This window comes from Electrophorus electricus, unplaced genomic scaffold (assembly GCF_041902795.1).
Source record: "Electrophorus electricus isolate QZ-2024a unplaced genomic scaffold, ASM4190279v1 Scaffold74, whole genome shotgun sequence".
Lineage (NCBI taxonomy): Eukaryota > Metazoa > Chordata > Actinopteri > Gymnotiformes > Gymnotidae > Electrophorus > Electrophorus electricus.
In genome coordinates this window covers 220970-241747 of record NW_027658791.1, presented here as the reverse complement: position 1 = coordinate 241747, position 20778 = coordinate 220970, and positions in this window count along the sequence as shown.

Below are 20778 nucleotides of genomic sequence, written 5' to 3'. Positions count from 1 at the left end.
AACTGCTATTGGAGTCACTGCAAGTGCCATTGCTGTGCACCTGCACATAATCGATGCATCTGGACCAGACTTCCGGCACCTGCTGCTTCATCTGCTATACAAATATCTCACCCTTACTAGCTGCCACATGCAGCATCATTTTCGGTGGTGCGGGGTTAGTGGGACTGGGACAGTTTGAGGTCTGGTTAATAACCTGGCACATAGAGATTGTCATATTCACTTCTCCTACGTCTGCGTTTTTCAGAGGGATTACAGTCCTTGGAACACTGGTGTGCTGGCACACCAGGTACTCTTGCTCGATATGTTGGGCATGCACAATGGCTGACATACACGCTGTATTTTGTTGGCATTTAGCTGCTAATCATTCTGCTTCAGTGGCGTTGGGACCCTGAAATGGTAACAAGTCTTCTCATAAGTCATGGGATTCTTCATCCATATTAATATTCAGTCTATGTTCTGACTGTGTTAGCTGTGTCTGATTTTCTCTACCGTCTCTTGACGGTTCCGAGTGTCGAAAGGGTAGGCCTTGCCTTTAACACCCTACTCAACACAGTTCTGACCTAGTCTGTTTGGGTTCTGCTGCTTGGAGTTGGGGCTGGTGTCGGAGCCTTCTTACGGTGTGTGTGATGTACCCAGGTTCCTCGTCCTTCTATTTTGACAGCAGCGTGGGTTGTTAACAGGAGGTTCTAGTTGTCTCCACCTGGTGCCTTCAGTGGCGGTAGCCCCTGACTGAATTTCCCATAATGTGGCCTGCGGGGTAGCAGCGGTTTCCTGTATTGCTTGCACAGCGGTTTTAGTTGCAGCTGCCTTTGCTACTCTATCTGCAAAAGTATTCCCCTTGCTGATTTGGTCTTCTGTAGTCCTGTGAGCTGCACACTTAACAACTGCAATTGTCTTTGGCAGCGAAATGGCTTCTAGCAAGATGGTGATGTCTAATATATTTACCCGAGCTTGTCAGGAATTGCCTATGTTTCCATATGGCTCCAAAATCATTAACAGTTTTGTCTGCAGCTAGTTTGCATGCTTCCGTCAGTGCTACTAGTTCAGCAGCCTGCGCTGAATAGGAGGATGGTAATACTTCTGTTTTAAGTATTTCATGATCTGTTATTACCGCGTATGCTTCCCTATTGACCCCTGTGTCGTCCCTGCATGCTGACCCATCCACATAGAGGCATAGGTCTGGGTTACTTATGGCTTCTTCAAAGAGATCAACCCGCGGTATATATACTTCAGCTAAGACTGCTGTGCAGTCTTGTGGATCTCCATCCTCCTCCCTAGGAAGGAGTGTAGCTGGGTTCAGTGTTATACACCTTTTGACAGTTATATTAGGCATATCTAAGAGGGTGGTGTGGTATCTCAGCTACCACTGGGCTGATAAGTGTGACACTCTTTGGTCCTGCAGTATTCGATGTAATGCGTGTGGGACTAAAACAGTAAGAGGGGAGTATGCCACTATGGTTTAGGTAGCGAAATTATGGCTTGTGGTCGGTTTTGAGACAGCTTGTGTGTATTTCCCCCTTTAATGATATGCCCCAAGAACGTCACTTCCTCCTTACAATTCTGTAATTTTGCTCTACTAGGTCAGTTACATGTATATTACATCTGAAATATTTCCATGAGCTTTTATGCAACATACTAAACAAAGGTTAGGAACAGGCTAAGTCAAATCAGGCTAACTCTCAGCAGGTCAAAAGTACTTCAGACTGCAATCTATGATCTAGTATTTTATCCAATTTTATCATAATTGTAACACAGGGAGGCTTGGCAGGATACAAAAGAGGAGCAATGATGCATATAACGATGTTTATTTAGAGACATGGAAGACAACGTAGCACTAAGGCTATCGTGGGATCAAACACTGACAACGTTAACGTTTACACAAAGGACTTATATACGCAAACAATAACAACACAATGAAGGGCAGCCGTGAAACACAAGGGAGCATGGCCACACGGATGAACACACACACACACACACAAGCAAACACACACGGGGAGACGTTTGGGGGGGGGGGGGGCGTACCGTGACAAGAATATGTTCACACATGCTCGCTCGCTCGCTCTCTCTCTCTCTCTCTCCCCATCCTTTCAGCCTTTGGGTTCCATAATACCCCCAGGGCAGACAGAGCCACTATTCAAGCAATGTAATATTCTGTAATATTCTACTCTGGCTCCTCCTACCTCTGCAATGACATCCTCAGCTTTTATTTCAGTGGGTGGCGTGTGATGTCATAATGCAGCCGCATCAATTAAGCGAATATGATGTAGTCAAAGAACAGATTTTTCAAATGAACAATTTCTGTGACCCATTTTTAGACTACAGATCACAGATAACGGGTACACTAAATTTATTATGGGTCAGTGCGGTAGTTACAATTGCAATCCAAGACGCAAGGAACATGTTCCTTCTGAGAAATATGAAAAGGAAAAGCACGGGATATTTGGTAAATATGGGAAAAAGAAAAACGAAAAAACACGAGCCCAGAACCCTTCCAGAATAGAGGATGACTTCTTGGATGAACTGTGTGTGTGTGTGTGTCTGTCTGAGAGAGAGAGATCTACGTAGCAGTGTTCTAAGTATCTATACAACGCTAATAAGACATTTTCTGTTACTTTTTAAACAGATACTAGACCAAAGCGTTTAATGAAGAAGGACTTCACTACTCAGAGAACTCAATCAGCCATAGTAAGTAAAGTAGAACCAAGACAAATGATTTAAAGCCATACTGTGGCAATGGACAAAAGCCACAAAAAATGGAAAAACAGCTATGGTGAACAGTGATGCTAATTGAATGCTTGTACTTAAGTACACTGAATGTCTCTGAATATAAATTACAAATGCATTTCAACAAATGTTCGAGAAATTAATTAAAAACACTAATGTAAATGTATTTAGAATATATTTAGGACACATACATTTAGCATATGCAATCTTTGTCAGTTACAGGAAAAAAAAAATACTGTTGGTGGGTTTTTTGTTTGTTTGTTTTACATTCTCCTTACTATAGAATTAACAGTCGACTGTTCGGTGACTTTGCATGCTGAGTTGTAACACTGATTATTAGTATAATTGTGGCGAGAATCAAAATCAACACTAGCTAAAATGACTGAATGCATTGGAATTTATTATTCCAATAGCACAATTTGAATGGGTCTACGGTACCTTAGTGTGTCAGGTCCTGTTATTTCTGCTGAACATTTGATGTTTGGGGGCACATTTTTACATCATTAGGCCTGCAGGCTATGTGATTATGGCTATGCGATAAAAATTGTATTTGTTTCCTTTCCAGTCCAATACAAATTATAAATTACAAATGTATCAAAATGTAATTAAAGTCATATTTCAATTAAATGTATTTAAATACTGTTCAACAATATTTCTACTCATATCTACAGGTGGAACCTAAAGATTTGAATATCAATGAGAGGGATAAGTGTATTGAGGACCTGGAAGCCGTGTTTGCTAAAGTGAGAAAGTCTGCAGTGGAGCAGAGCAATCCTAACGCTTGTTTTCCATAAATTCTCACAATGCTATGAACTATGCATTTCAAGTAGATGTAATTAAATATTGCTTAACACTGTTTCTCTTCATAGTTGGAGGTGAAACTGAATTCTTTTATAAAGATGGAATATGGTTCCTGTGAATATGATATGGGCCAACTGATTGAGGAGATGGAATCCACAGTTGCTAGAGTGAGAAAGTCTGCAATGGAGCAGAGCAATCCTAACACTTGTTTTCCATAAATACTAACAATGCAATTAAATATGCATTTCAAGTAGATGTAATTAAATATTGCTCAACACTTTATTTGTGTCTGCAGGCGGCCAAACTGTTAGGATTAGAAGCCGTACTTGCTCGGGAGGATATGGCTGCATAACCTCTGATGACAGCAATAAAGAGCATTAAAAATACTCTGACATTTTTCAGTCTAATCCCTGCCTATGTTGTCTGCAACACAGTCAATTATACCATGGATAGTAATTATATCTTTTTTTTTTTTTTTTGTCTCACAAACATTCTGAATGTAACATTTCCTACAGCTTTAAAAATACAATCACCATACTTGGCACCCACACTATTTTTTCCCTTCATGTCCACTTACATCTATGTGACTTAACAATCACAATTCATTTTTAGACAACCAATTTCCAACCTCTATATATATATCGCTCGGAATTCAACAGACACCTGACTCAAGTATTTTTATTTTAATTTCCTCCATGTTGTTTATAATAGGCCTACAGTAAGAAATCCTTTTAAAGGTGATCACCATTTCTACCACTGTATACTGTTGAAGCATACAAGTTTTTATTCAGTGAGAGATATGTCATTTATGGGGATTAGGTACAGCGTGTTTTGTTCAGGACATTCACGACGATATATGTTCTAAATGGGATTGTAAAATAACTAGCTAGCTAGCCATGTATTTAGACAGAACCTGAATTGTGTTACATGGGGATTTTTATCCTATGTTTTTAAGGCTGCATTATGTACAGCCTAGCATAAATAAATACGCAAGAATGCAGAGCACAAATAGTCCATAGTTTATTTTCCCTTCTATATAAGCCCGCAGGTTCATAGGTGACTAGCTTTTATAATGTCATGTGTAATTTGAGCATAATGGTGGAAACTTCAAAGAACAATATGGAAAAAAAGGAGGGTTGTTTACATAATTGCCCTTGAAAAAGTTTATAAGAATTAAACTCTTGTGTACCCCTCAGACATTCTCCAGAGGGTCCCTCAAAAGCATGTTTATATTTAAGTTGCAATAAAGGACAGGACCAGCTATTCTCTTCAACTAATTCTGATATCAAGTGGAAACAAGTTGTCAGGTTCTGGTCCGCACCCAACCAGGAACGCAGACACAGACACGTACACACATATCCGCACAAATCACCTACCACGACCACTGCTCGGTTCACAATCACACACTTATCAACCATCACGATCACCTGCTTCTAATTAACTCTCTCCCTATTTAAACCCCTCATGTACCATCCTCCAGTGTTTCCCATTTAGCATACTGTGGACTAAAGCTGAGCCTGTCTTCATGAGCTTCCCCACATCTGTGTTTTTAAAACTTTTTGGCAATGCTTTGTGTGACTAATATCCTGCCTTTTTATCCCTCACCCATGTCTTGCTCAGGTGTCAATATGTCACATAACTAAATTAGTGTTCTATTATTTTCTTAGTTTGTACAAGAAGTACAAATATGTAGCTATCTAACATTTATAATGTGTATTGTTTCTTATTTTGTTAACATTAAAATGTAAAACCAAGTGAAAACATTTAAATGTAAAAACAGGTTTGACACTGCTTTGGATCTAGTGAAAATACTAGAAGCTGTCAACACCATGACCTGAGCAGTCTGCATTTAACACATAGAGAGAGAGACAGAGACGATGTACGACAACAACCAAAGGTATTCAGATCTTAAGGGAATCCTTTCACTTAGTCTTCAATTATGCACTCCATAGATGTCATGAGGGACAGCCTCACAAGAAAGGAGGCCTGGTGCATGGCATGCAGTGGTGCCTATCATGCGAACACAGAGAGAGACAGAGACAAGGTAGCAGACAACAACCAAACGTGTTCAACTGCTGTCAGGTCTTTCTCAGTAAACTTCAGAGAATGAAGTACAGGGCAAGCACTTGAACATGCACATGTTGTTCCCTGGATACAGACACTTTGCCTCAAAGACAGTTGCCTCACAGGTTTGTTCCAAAATGACTTCCCTTGTCCCTTATTCCCTTATGCAACAGGAATTGAAAAGAAAGGTGTGAGCAAGTATACCCTCCACTGACAAGCTCCTGTTGTTTAAGTGTGAATGGATTCTGTGACTTGAACAAGTCTGCTCCTTCTCTCATCCAATATAGAAATTGCTCACCGAACTACAATGAGTGAACAAGGTCTAATGAACTTGCTGTGAGAATGATCTCAGTAATTAACTCAAAAAGGATAGGCTCAGAAGTGATTTTTTTTTTTTTAAGTAGGAGGATTTTGATATTTCAAGCTTGCCAGCAGAACTAGCTAGCCTAACCTGGGATGACAGCCAATGCACAGCATCACAGCTGGGGGAAACGGATGTGAAATGTCAGTTTAATCGCCAAGGCTCAAGGCAACAGGGTCCTGTCCCTTGACTTAGGTTGATCTAGAGGTATTTCAAGAAACTTCTCAAGCGCACTTTAGTGGCAAAGAACAATATTTTCACTTGAACAGGGACCACGGATTAAAAGTCTGATGCTCTACTGACTGAGCTATTCAGGAGAGAAGCAATATCAGAAACATTACAAGTGCAATGTACATGTATGCAAAGAAAATTGAGTTCATGTGTATCGCATTAAGATGTCAATCTGCCTATGGAACATAACACCTCTTACGAGGCTCGATTTTTGCTCTCAAGCTGCGATGGTTTTGTCATGTTGTCTAAGAGAAGAGGCTTTGGTCGGTGGAGTGAGTCTTTGATAACTAAGATTGTAACTAAGATTGAAACTGCTCACCGCACTACATCGAGTACACAAGGTGTAATGAACTTGTTATGAGAATGATCTCAGTAAGTAACTCAAAAAGGATAGGCTCATCATGATGCATTAGCTAACAATCGGCACTCATACACAAGTGTGAATGTTCAACATTCATTCAAGCATCTCGAGGTCACAGTCTGTAGTGTGTACAAAAGGAATCTAAAGAAAAGGTTTGAGCAAGTGCATCCTCCACTGATAAGAGATATAACTTTAGACTCCAATTGTAACATTAGAAAAAAGATGTACATACAGTCCATTTGTTTAAAATGTTCTTTGATGTGAAGGTCATATTATTTTGCCCCCACTTACGCAGAACTTGATTGTTGGAAGAATACAACAGGGGAACTTTCAGTTGTACTTCACATGACTGACACTGTGTAGACTTTAACTAATGTACAGTTGTGTAGCTTTAGAGTTGTGTACAATTGGAGCAAGTGACCTAAGCAACATGTATTGCATACACAGTTTGCCTTAACAAACCTATCACTTCATCATGGTCAGAATATGTGTTATAGATACATGTAATGCTTCAGCATTGCTACTAGTTCTAATACACTCAAACTAGTGCACCAGAGTGGGTGATGGTAATGGTACTGTTAGAAGCAAACCTATATGACTGGGGTTGGGCTTCCACACACTGTCCCTTTCTCCCAATTCACAGAGCGGAAACGACTCGTTTTCAGCCTGTTTTTTTTTTTTTTTTACACAACCAATTTCCAACCTCTATAGATATCGCTTGGAATTCAACAGGCACCTGTTGCTACTGCACCTTTGAGACGGATGTAAGATAAATGAGCTCCTTTATGATTGGCTGCCCTGTATTGTGCTTCATTCAAAAGGTACTCAGAGCTGAAATGCCTGAGAAAGGCAATTTAAGTGGGTGTGCTAAACCTCTATAGGCTGAATAGGCAGAGATAGGTCAATAAAGTGTTCTTGTGACATTAGAAATACAAATTTCAAAAGGGGCATTTTTGGCAGCTTAACTGACATAGTTAAGAATTTTAACATTTAAAATATATATATTAAAAGGAGAATGTTACTTATTTCACTCTGACTGTAAAACAGTGCATATTTTGTTAAATGGGATTTCCATCCCATGTTTTTTAAGGCTGCCTTATGTATAAATAAATATGCAAGAATGCAGAGCATGAATAGGTCAGTCTTCCATTCTGTATCACATACCTACCCTTGATAACACCGTGGTAACTGGAAAAAAAACAACCCTTTTTACTCAGTTGTCACCACTTCCAATAGACTTCACGCTAATCTCATAGAAGTCCACCCCTTTCCGTGTCCTCCGGAAACTGCACTTCCGTTGTGTTGTGACAGGATTTGTTCCTGGAGTTGTATGCGTTTTCTAAATTTGCACCGCATTTCTAAAGTGTGTTACCACTTTGATGAATATGCTTTGTGTATTTGCAGCACGATGGGTTTTCCAGGACAACGTAATTTATGCATGTTTAATTCCATCTTTTATTCACGTACTAAGCCCAACTCTATAGGCTAATATTTATAAAACCGAGATAACCATAGAAACGTCTTCATCTGTGCTTGATAGTTTCACGGAAAAACGGAACTGCTGCTTGTCAAGCTTGTTTCATCAGGTTTTATATCATCGTCATGACGTGTTTGAATTGATCCCAGGCATATGCAGTCCTCATCAAAATCCATGCATGTCCTAGGCTGTGAGTAAGGTATGTTCTCTCTCTGGTCACAGTTGGCAAATAAATTATGCATATAGATTGTGGGGAAAACACTTTAGCACGTGTTCTCCAAAGAAGTGTCTTAATATGAGCTATCTAGCTAGTTCCAATGTCAACTGTAGTCATAACACTGGGTTTCTCTCTGTGCTCAGGTGTCTTATTCGCATGCCAGTAACATGTTAGCGATATTGCAGTAGTGTGAATTTTTATGTTGCCCGTGATGAAAGGTGACAGGAAATAAAAATCCAAACATTTTTTTTGTTCAGGTCTTTTTAACGGTCATAACCGACACATATTTATCTAACAAAAAAATCAGGTTCCTCTAAATGTGTGGAAGAACTGCTGTGTATATTTTTGTTTCCAGTGGCCTGAGTACCTAAAATATGTCACCATTTTAGGAAGCAGGAAAGCAGGGCTGCTTACAAACATGGCATTAGTAAATTATTTTTTGGGATATTTTCATTTATGATTTTCCCCTTTTTGTTGTTTGTTTGCTTTTTTACTTTCATTTTTTGTAGGGACTGTGATATATATTTTGTTATTTGAATGCATAATATAGCTTTGGGGCTCCCATAGACACTTGTATATATAAACATATTAGGGGAGATTTTTTCATTGATTTGTATATGTTTGTGAAGTAATGCACATAGTTCTCATGTTTGAGACACTTTAAAGATATTTTCCTTACCGAGTCATTTCAAAGATGATGCAACAGAATAGTTTTGCTTATCTATTCTGTACTTTGTTTATTGACAGGTAATTCCACCCTCAACTTTTTAGGGTGCCTCCCCATAATTGCTCAGCTCTTCTGTGTAATAAAAGCAGGATTGGTTTGTATATCACATTGGTGTAGGTCGTTTTCACCTGTTATATAAAGAACATTCTAATGGCTTTGGGGGAGACGAACCAAATTAGTCCTTTATAATTGTAATTATATATTACTTTGCTTCATTAGAAGTTTGTGATTATTCCTGTTATTCATCAAGTTAGGTACTGTGATTTACTGGGGTAGGTCAAATTAAAAGATAATTGACTGCTTATATTAGGTAAGCAAAGTTTTTTATGTCATAGTTTTCACTTACTATGATTGGGACAATACATCTTTTATATGAGGATGGATTTTATCAAATCTTATATGGATCTGTATGCCATGCATAGGACGCTTATGCTTTATTTAGTTCACTAAATACAAGCAGTTCATTTTTGTTTTAAATGTTGATGTTCCACCTGCTCCATCAGACCCTCTGCTTTGACACTATGTCCACCTGGTGTACATCAGTAAGCACAGCCTATAACAAGGTATGTCTTAGCCACTTGTAATCTTCTAAGCATTAACATTCACAACATTTTTATGACAAAGTTAGTCTTTATAGTTTCCATAACTAGGTGCTTAACTGAAATCAGCTCCAATGTTTCATGCTGATGTCTTTCATTTTTCATACATAGTCATGTATATATTTGTGACATACTACATTTGTTACTGTTTTCACTTGAACAAGGAAAATCATACTCAAAACAGATATATAAGTGGACAGTCAGGGTGAAATAAGTAACATTCTCCTTTTAATGTTATATTTTAAAAAAATATTAAAGGTCTTAAGTATGTCAGTGTTTTCGTTAGTCTTTTGGCCAATGTTTTTTTTAAAAAGAGATAAGGAGATACCAGAACAAAATAGAAAAGCAAATAATAGAGGAAGATGGCATGGGATGGAGGGATGGAGGGATGATAAAAGACAGGGGTAGTAATGGATAATTTATTCTATTCTCTCAGCTATTCTCTTTAACTAATTCTGAAGTCTGCATCTTTATTTTCTATTTGAATGTTAACTTTACGACTAGCTGATTGGGGATTTAGGAACGACACTAGCGTTGATTTTGATTCTAGCCACAGTTCTAGTAATAAGCAGTGTTACAACTCTACATGCAGTCACTGAACAGTTGACTGTTAATTCTGTAGTAAGCATAATGCAAAAAATACAACAACATATTTTGTTGTGATTGAAAAAATTACGTCCTAAATACATGCGTTGTAAATACATTGACATTAGTATTTTTAATTAATTTCTAACATTCAGAGACATTCAGAGGTGTTTCTATTAAGCCCAGAGTCAGCTAGGTCTCCACTCTCTAATTACTCAATGAACCTCAATGGTCTCCCAATCACATCTTCTCTAACAGTTAAAGATCTTGGAGTTATGGATCCCAGTCTCTCGTTCGAAGCTCACGTAAATAAATAATGTTTCTAGGACCCCCTTTCTCCACCTTAGAAACATTTCAAAGATTAGGAACATGCTCTCCACGCATAATGCAGAAAAGGTAGTCCATGCATTTATTACTTCTTGACTTCTTGACTTATGTCAAGAGTACATGTCAAAAATTAGAGACGAAATGAGGTGCTAAATGCCACAATTAGGCATACAGCAGTCAAAGGCAATTTGGAAACACACTTAGAAAACAAAGATTATGATCTTTGATCATGATTAAACTTTCAAAAAGCTTATCAACGTGACGAGAATGTGAGGTTTAGGTTCATCTATAGTGTTACAGTATCAATGTGAAATATGAATATTGAGGTCAGCATCACGTAAGAATGTATATGTGTGAAACATCTTCGTCGCCATAAATGTTGTGTTGTTACATAATTAAGCAGTCCATCCAGTTTCATTTACTTGATTTATTAGCAACCTGTGTCCACTGTCTAACTCAAGTATTTTTATTTTTATTTCCTCCATGTTGTTTACAATAGGCCTACAGTAAGAAATCCTTTTAACTGATTAATAATTAAAATATATCTTTCTTGACTTTAAGAATATAGCTTAACCATTAGAAAGATTAAACATCCAGTGAGTGTGTATCCTGGCATGTTAATGTAAAAGGCAGCTCCTACTGGATTTGGGGAAAGATTAGTAAAAGATTTCAAGTATCTGCAAAGCAGAAAACTGCCTATTCAACAGGCATGAATGATGTGCTACCGAAGTAGTTGTTTTATTTGCATAGGCTAATTAATATCATTAGATCAATTTCTATATTACCTATATTGTTATATTAAAATTTTGCTTTTGCTTTTTTGCTTCACAATTGTTACACATAATTGCTGCACCTGATACAAGGATAGGAATTTCAATTTATTCATACTGGATATAAGAATCATTAATGGCTGCTGAGTGAAGAACTTTCATTGAAAATTCATCCACCAATTTTTTTTTTTATTATTTATTTTTTTGTAACCAGAAACAGGGCACATCAGCCAGGAATACATTCCAGCTCTGTTTTAGAACACTGGCTGTGATTCATTACATTTTGGCAATTGTGAAAACAAACTGGATGATACTTCTAAAAGTAATTGTGTTTGCAGTTTATTTGCACAGTTACATGAACAACATTGGTAGCATAGTCAACAGGCTTGATGGTTTTCCAGTGCACGACACCGTGATACCAGGGCTGGCCCAAGCCTGTGTGGGCCCCTATGCAGAAATCTGAGCTGCCACTGACATAACATTGGTAAAAAACAAATAGAAATAAATACATGGTCTTTGGCACCCTCTTGGCGGCCTTAGCAGGCTCTCATTTTGCTTATATGGTGGGACAATTGTTCTGCTGTTATCCTACCTATTGAGCAGTCCTACCTAGATTTAATGTACTTATGTACATTACCCTTAGTCCAGGTTTCTGGTGTTTATTTTAGATGGATTTTTGGTTGTATATATTATAATTAGGCTACTGTGGACAATTGTATACCGTATAGCTACAGCACCTGTACTTCACACACATGTAGTAATCGGATCTAGAAAGTTGCCAACCCTATTAAAATATTAGGTTTATAGTATAATATTTGAATTAAACAGACAAAACATTAATCACAATCATTTGCATGATGATTAAATCTTGAACCAAAAATGTATCAGAGAGCTGTAGTGTTTTTCACAGACACACACCCAATTAAACTGTGCTTGACCATTTCTTGCCCTCTATATCATTCTCTGCAGTTTACTGAGAAAGACCTGACACTGGGTAATGCCATTGTCTATTCGAAGGCCAAAACAACAACAATCTTGGTTATCAAAGATTCACTCCACCCTGACCACAGCCTGTTCTTTTAGAAGCTATGCAAAAACCACCATCGCAGCTTGTGAGTACAAATCTAGCCTCTTAAAAACACTCGCCTGGAATTAAACCTAGTAGAGTTTCACAACGAGGTGCAATTTGTAAAATGACGTCTTTTTCTCTCAGAGTTAGAAATCTGCAGAAATAAATACATCAGTTAAATGTTTAAATATGTAGGTTAGAAATCCAAGTATAAAGAGCAGATATATTATCTGTGCTAATTAATGAATGTATTTAAAGTATACATTTAGTAGGCCAAAAAATAGAACTCGTATGTAAATCATATCTAAATATTTTTATTTAGAGTAAATTACATGCGACATTTTGAAGATTTTGATTTTTTGGCCTGCTACCACCACACCGCCTCATCAGGAACTGTTACACTTTATTTTTATTTATAACTTAAAAATAATCACCTGGAATGTAAACCTAGCCGAGGTCCACAACGAGGTGCAATTTGTAAAAGGACGTTTTTTTTCTCTCAGAGTTAGAAATCTGAAGAAATAAATATATGAATTTATTACCCCCCATCAGTGGACCTTTAGAGCTTTATTATTAAAAATAAGACAGACAGATGAACAGACAAACGCAAAATGTATATATAATATTTTTAAGTATTCGCCATCTGCACCATTACAGGAATGATGTGTGTGTGTGTGTGTGTGTGTGTGTGTGTGTGTGTGTGTGTGTGTGTGTGTGTGTATGTATGTATGTATGTATCTATGTATATGGTTATGTGTGAGTACATGTATGTTGGATTGTATATGTACACGTATTAGAGTGTGATATTTAGCGTTTATGGATTGGCTCTGTATGGATTTTATCAAAGGTGTCCAGTCTGGATTATTGGTTCTGTTATTGATTAATTCTGAGAATTATTCGATTGATATATATACTCTATCAATAGATTTTTCTATTGGGTGACACTAATATTATTTTTTGTTTTCCAGTTCATGAATATGTTTTTTTGTTTGTTGTTTTTTTGCAAGAATATTTTTATTATATCAATATAATAATGTTATACATAGTATCCTGTCATATTGGTTGATGATATGTCTCCTAGGAGACATAAAGATGGTGTTGGATGGATATGGTTATTTAAAGCATGGGATATGTTGGTGATGCACTATATTGGACTGTTTGCACTTGTGTAGCATGTTGTCTGTTGCACTGTTGTTTTTATGTTGCACCATGGCCCTGGAGGAACGTTGTCTCGTTTTTGTTGTGTACTTGTGTATATATACCTGAAATGACAATAAAACCACTTGAACTTGAACTCGAACTTGATGACGACTTGCCAAAATTGCTTGATAGGTGTGCTCTGCCACGTGGCGTGAATGTAATCGTCAACTGTGATTTGAGTAAAGTATGTACAGATTGCTGAGCTTGTGAAACCAATTTTAAACATCCAATGTGTAGTATAATGTACTCTGTATTATTTTGTACTGAATGCATTGTAGGTTAGTGTTGCTGTCATGTGGTAATTATTATTACACATTTTAATCCAAACTGCAGCGTCGGGGGCATAGTAATAAATGTTCCTCCTATTGTCTCGATGGGAGAGTAACTGTGAGATTTGATTTCACTATTATTTTGTATATCTTAGATAATAGGTTTTTTGTATTAAGAATGCTTGTTTATAAATTCTGATATGGATGTAGGTATCGGAATTGATTTTTGAACACATAGGTGATCTTAGCTGATGGTATTGTAGGAACTGGGGGCTTTCTATAGCATATTTTGGGGCTAGTTGTGGGCGTGACATGAAACAAGTCTTAGGATAAATATGTTTAAGGTTTGTAATGCCTTTTTCTATCCAAGATGTAAAGTTTAATATTTTTGTTCATGGTAAAGCCTGGATTGTTCCAAATGGGAGAATGAATAGTTCGTGTGAGTGTGGAGTTTGATATCTTGTGGAATTTCCACCAAACTGTTAGTGTCATGGCCACCTTCAAACTGTTGAAACATGGATATTTTTGAATATGAGTCTGGGCACATTTGAAACACCTGCCGCAAACATTACTGACATTATATCTTGTTTATGTGATTGGCTGTGCTTCTCTAGCCACAAGTACTTTTTGATTTATTTATTTTTTAATTTGGTAATTTTATATATAACAGCAACAAATGACATCTTAAGTTTTATGACAAAATGTGCAAACAAGCTGGTCTGAGAGGTATGTAGCGGGATATGACTCAGTGCATCTCTGGTGCTGCTTTTGATGAGTACAGTGTCATAAGTGTGTCTGTCCAGCAGCGCAAAGAGGGGATACAGCTTCTTCTCCCAGAGGTTTCCGATAAATATGTAGATATGTTAGTATGTAATAGAAAGACAGCTGTCCATCCTCATAGTCTAGGTACATGCCCACATTCCTGGGCAATTGTGTCAGGGGCAGAGGGGTCTCAGGCATGGTGCAGGTGTACGACTTCTGGGTGCTCCTCCAGAGCACCCAGAAACCCTCACAGTGGGTTTCTCAACTTGCTCAGACTCAAATCTCAATATCGGCATCCGAACCGTCTTAGAGAGGAACAAAAAACACAACTCATTTGATTAAATTGTTCCAGTATAAATATGGTTATCAAACATGCTTTTAAAAATATACTTCCATGGAGATGGTGCCCTACAGGGTAGTGTTGGAACAGTGTGTACAGGCTTAGTGTCATGTTGTGGCCCCGCCCCCTCCTCAAACATCTTGGTGTGTGTGTGTTCGTCTGTGTTGCCACACCCTCTCGTGCCGTTCACCTGTTCTCTGTTATGTGTAATCGGCTTGGGTGTATATATGTCTCGTGTGTCATAGTACGTGTGTTGGTGTTTGAGATGTGCATAGTGTTTGAGCTTTGTTGTATGTTTTGCATGTTTGCAAAAATAAAAGTGCGTTTCATCGTGCCTCGTCCCCGCATCCTGCTTATCCTCGCAACGTCACAACTAGACCACTTTAGATGTAACTTAGAACCTCCAGTGACCTCTGTATGTGTTTCTTTAGTTGTATGAGCTCCACTGGAGGACTCTGAATAGTTGACAATGGAAGAGGGGTATATCAGATTCACCCCTTCTGCCTCGGTGTGACAGATTAACACACTGCATTAACGTTTAGAAATAAAAACATATGGTAAACACAGTCTAGAAAATATTACCTTGTAACAATTCATTCAGTATATGAACTGTTTTCTGTGTCCTTATGTCTATAAATTAAAAGTAATAAAACATTTAAATGATAAATAAATTACAATGAATGTATAAATGTTCACAAATAAGAAACTACATTGGTCTGCACTTTTCTCCACAGATTCAAGGAACTCATGAAAGTTGGAAGCTATAAAAACACATAATACAGAATTATAGACTGACTGATGTGTGAGCAGAAAGATCACTGTGATGTTCTCATATCTAAAGCACTCAAAGCATTGATGTTGTGTAAATGAACTGTGATCTGATTGGTTTAAGGAAATAGATTCACCTACTTTGAAGTTCAAGTTTTTGTCAAAAGGTTAGAACTGGTTGACTATACTTTGTCTGTCCTGCAACAGGAAATTTAAACATTTATATCCAAAGTATTACGCGATAGAAATCAATTCAAGACTACCCGTTATTGACCGCTAGATGGCGGAAGATACGAAGAAATAAATGAGTCCAGATCCTCCTGCCCGACTTTACGGTGAGACTCTGCTTTTACGTCATTAAAACGCTAAAGAAAAAAGGCCGCCATATTTGTAGTTCCACAACGTGAAAAGGCGTCATTTTGTATGCCGAAGAATGAATAAACACCATGCCATGCCTTGAAGACGACGAAATTGCAATTTATTTAGCTAGCCATAAGAATAAGAATAGCTGTTTAATTTACATAATCACAAATATATTGCATGTACATACAGCTACATTTCAGTCGATCAAAATGTTTCACGTATTTATAACCGCAACTTCATGTTACAGTGGTCATATCAGAGATTTACCAATATAAAACGCAACAGGTGTCGTGTTCTGTAATAGAACATTTTAACATTTATATCCATATTACACATAACCAAGGTGTAATATAACCATATGTACTGAACAGACATGAACAGCCTGTGTATTGTGAAAATACATGTATGTGTCTTCTACAGCAATTACTGTGCCCTGCACACTTTAAGTTTGGCATGAAGTGTTTGCTTTTTCCAAAGCAAGTAATATTAAATTATTCTCATAGAATACATTTCACAAAGACATGGACATGTTTTTTTGTATTTAATTTATTTAATGCGAATCGTATGTAGGTTACCACTGCTAAGCTTCACCAATGTCAAGGTAAGACCTCGAAAGGACGCAGAAAATTATTTTAATAACAGCTTCTGCTGATTTATTCAATAACTGTATGACACCGTTTGAGTGTACGTAAACAAACTCAAATTATTAGAGACACTCTTACTGCGTCTCCACATTGAAACATATCAGTTAGTTAGCTGGGCTGGCTAACTAGCTTAGCTTTATTAGCTAGCTAAGCTAATGGCGAAGAGGATTACGTTAAAGAACCCCCGGTCTACAGTTGTGCACATACAGGAAAATTAATGAATAGCATGGTAATACACGCATTTATTGGAACAGTTATGTAGCTAATATGCATTTGTAGTATGTGCGCCTGGCGTAGAAATGAGTCTTTGTTAGCCCATTAAGGCTATCTTAGCTAGGCTAGTCCGAGCAAGCTAAGTGCTGGTTGCTATGACAACGGGCTTGGTGTATTTTGCGAGCTTGTCGGCTACATAAGACAAGTGTTTATTGCTTTACTGCTGCGGTGAACTGTTATTATTGTAACACTCTGCTAATGCCAGATGTGTAGAATAACTCACTAGTTATGTTTACTTCGAGACTTTGGCAGTTTTAAGATGGCTAGAAAGCGAATGAGCCAGCTAGCTGTCCTAGCTAACATGCAACCTTCTGTACATCCCGGGTACTCCCAGCCCTTATCAGGACCCCACAGTTCCCTTTGAGAACTCCCTGGTATCACGATCATAACTTTGGACAACCAGTTGTCATTCTCAACTCATGTTTCAGATTTCCCCTTTGTAACATACGAAGGATTTGGCCCTTTCTTTCGCAGGAAGCTACCCAGGTGTTTGTGCGGTCTCTTGTGATCTCAAAGCTAAACTACTGCAACTTACTACTTGCTGGTCTAGTAGTACTCTAGTACTTATTGTTTATTGCACTTATCAATGTTTAAGGTAGACCTTATGTATTTTGTACTTCTTGTTAGGAACTGGTTCAAAGTGACAAGTCCTTCAGGTTCAATCTCCTCCGAGTTACCCTCTGCCCTCCGTCCTCTGTAGCCGGATCCGGGGAAGTCAAGAGATACTGACACCAAGGTAGTGAATCAAGAGAGTTCAACTTTATTGAGGAAAGCACAGAGTATATATGTGTCCTATATCTACTATCTAAATCTACAGGATGATGGGGAAAAGTGAGGCATGTTCTAAGGGTCTACGTAGAAAGGAAAGGGACAAGGTTATTAAAGATTAGATGTTCTCTGCATGAACGAGCCACGAGCTGTTCCCTTGCCCGCCATTAGCCACTCCTGTGCTTAAAGAGAGACGGAGAGAGAGAAAGGGAGGGGTAAAGGAGACAAGAAGAGGGAGCGGATGACCTCGGGCGACCAGCTTGTGGTCAAGCCGCCATGTCATGGCTGATAGGCAGAGACCTTGCGTTGGGTGCCTGAATAGAGAAAGGCTCCAGTATCTAACACTTCTAGGCATCAGCAGTAATCCCTGTATTTCTACAGTATTCTAGATCATTGCTATATTGGACTCTAACCTATTGGACTGGCTAGGATGTATTCTATGAATAAATAACAAAGCACTTTTGTAAGTCGCTCTGGATAAGAGTGTCTGCTAAATGCAGTAAATGTAAATGTCCAAGGAAAGCCGACACTAGCAGGCAAACCGAGCATTGCACAGGCCATATTTGAAATTCCCACAATGCTTTTCTCACCGAGCGTATGTCCGGGCAATAACGTCAGTTGGTCCTACCAGACAATTATCAGCATGACGAGAGTCTTTCATATCAATAAATTCTGACAACACTTTGAAAGTGATAAGCAGTGGTTAGCTCGAAAGTTATTCATAAACAAGCACGTTGAAAATTACGAAACAAGAGACTTAGATCAGCTGTTGTCTCTATCGATGGTGTGGGTGACCCATGTGTTCTTAGGATGCAGGTAGGGTCTAACGCCTTCTGTGCTGAGTTGCTGTTTCCATATTTTAAAAATAGAACATTGTTAAACGGCATCTGTAATAGTTAAGGAAAATGTGTTATAAGTATAAAGTGTTACAGTAAGTGTTTTGGCCCCTGACTGCCATTAGGACAAGCCAAGACAACCGCACACTACGTTATCTTATCTACTTGTTAAATCAGCCTGAAATTAAGATACAGATAAAAGTGTTGATTTTTATACTAACATTTTAACAACTTCAGCCAAAGTATTCAGAATGTAAATGTTTGGTCTAGCAGATATGGCCCACAACTGATGCAGAGAGTGCATGACATGGCAGAGGGGATTCATGTTGGCAAAATGCCCTCCTACGAATTAGTCCCAAATACTGAAGCAAAAAAGAGGCCGAATTCATCTGATGGAAGTAAGTCTAAAAGGGCTTCTTGATGATGTTACCCTGGTGACTTGCATTCTTTCCAGATGCTCAACAACCATTAAAAGTAGTGCATTGCTAAAAACTACTACTTGTTGTGCTGGAGGTGTTGAAAATATGGTTTCCTTGTCATTGTCAGTCTGATTTTATAAGGTTCTACGTGGGTATCGATAGGAGCTGAAACTGCATGTGTTGCCCCTCTGAGGAGATGAGCCAATGAGGAAGATGCCCGTGTTCAAATTTGGCTCTAGACCACGCTTTGAGCTGGTGCACTTTGTCAGCGGTTGAAGTTGCAGCAGCATTGGCGGAGTGGGACGCAATGGTGAGAAGGAGAACGAGAAGGATCTCAGCAGTGAGAAGCTGAACAGCAGCAAGCAGCGGGAGGCCGGAGACAAAGCCTCTCCTCTCCCTTCTCTGACACAAACACAGTCACGTGTTATATACTCACATAATCCAAAATCTAGCATCTTTTATTTGCTGTTAGCTGGCGAAGAGTAATCAGTATAGTCAGATTCCTTTAATGTAAACACTTGGCAAAATTCCTGCCATGATACCACTTTGGACACAGGGAAGATCTGATAGTAAATATTCTGGCAGGGACAGGCCATGACGGCTTAGGAAAGTTTATAATGAAGGTTAATTACACAATTCCATAAAATATAGATTCAGTTAAAATGATCAAACTTTTAAGTCATTCACTTTTATTTTTATGTAGCTAACCCTTTCTTACCAACTTAGTACAATGACAGGAGTTAATCAGAAATGCTCTCATTGGCATTTCTGCTTGAATTGGCTTGACTTGGAAATGGTTGGCTGGAAAATTCCTGCCATGAGATCACTTTGGACACAGGGAAGATCTGATAGTAAATATTATGACAGGGTGAGGTCATGACTGCTTAGAAAAGTTTATAATGAAGGTCATGAAAGGTCAGTTTTGACTAATTGCAAAAAACGCCATGTAAACATTAGAATGGGAAAGTCAAGCGGTCTGAGCAAAGCGAACTGCGAACGAGGCATGGAACAGACTAGCCAGGACCAATATTTTGAAAGGGATCAGAAGAGGATGACATCAAGAATCATTCTGATGATCAAGTGGCGCACGGTCAAGCAAATTGCAGCCAGATACAATGCTGTTGCTCCAACTAACATGTCTGAAGGCACACCATGGGTCCTCTGAAATCAGTAGATGTTTGAACAGAAGGGCTTACCTATGTATTGTGACCAAGTGCATCCCTTCATGCAGCTGCTTAAACTATGGCAGAAGGACACTAAACAAGACAAGAAACCCTGCCGCAAGGGTTGTATAATCACGGATTTGTTCCAGTATCAAGACAGCAAATTTTCAATGTTTCCCTGGCCTTCACATTCCCCAGATCTTAATCCTATAGAACATCCCTGGGTAAAGGTATAACAGGCAGTTTAGAACATGTCAGTCCCTCCATGTAATTTGAGAGAAAATATCCTATGAAGATTGGACCAAAAGGAAAAGCACATTTGGTAAATATGGGAAAAAGAAAAACGAAAAGACGAGCCCAGATCCCTGCAAGAATATTCACGCAGCTTGTGCTATTGTTCACTTGCTGCTGTCGGAAGGGTGTTAAGAGAAGGAACACGACCTCAGAGGATGACTTCTTTAAGGGTAAGTTCTGACCACAGCCACCACTTGGATGAACTGTCTGTGTGTGTGTGTGTGTGTGTGTGTGTGTGTGTGTGTGTGTGTCTGAGAGAGAGAGATCTACGTAGAAGTGTTCTAAGTATCTATACAACGCTAATAAGACATTTTCTGTTACTTTTTAAACAGATACTAGAACAAAGTATTTAATGAAGAATTACTT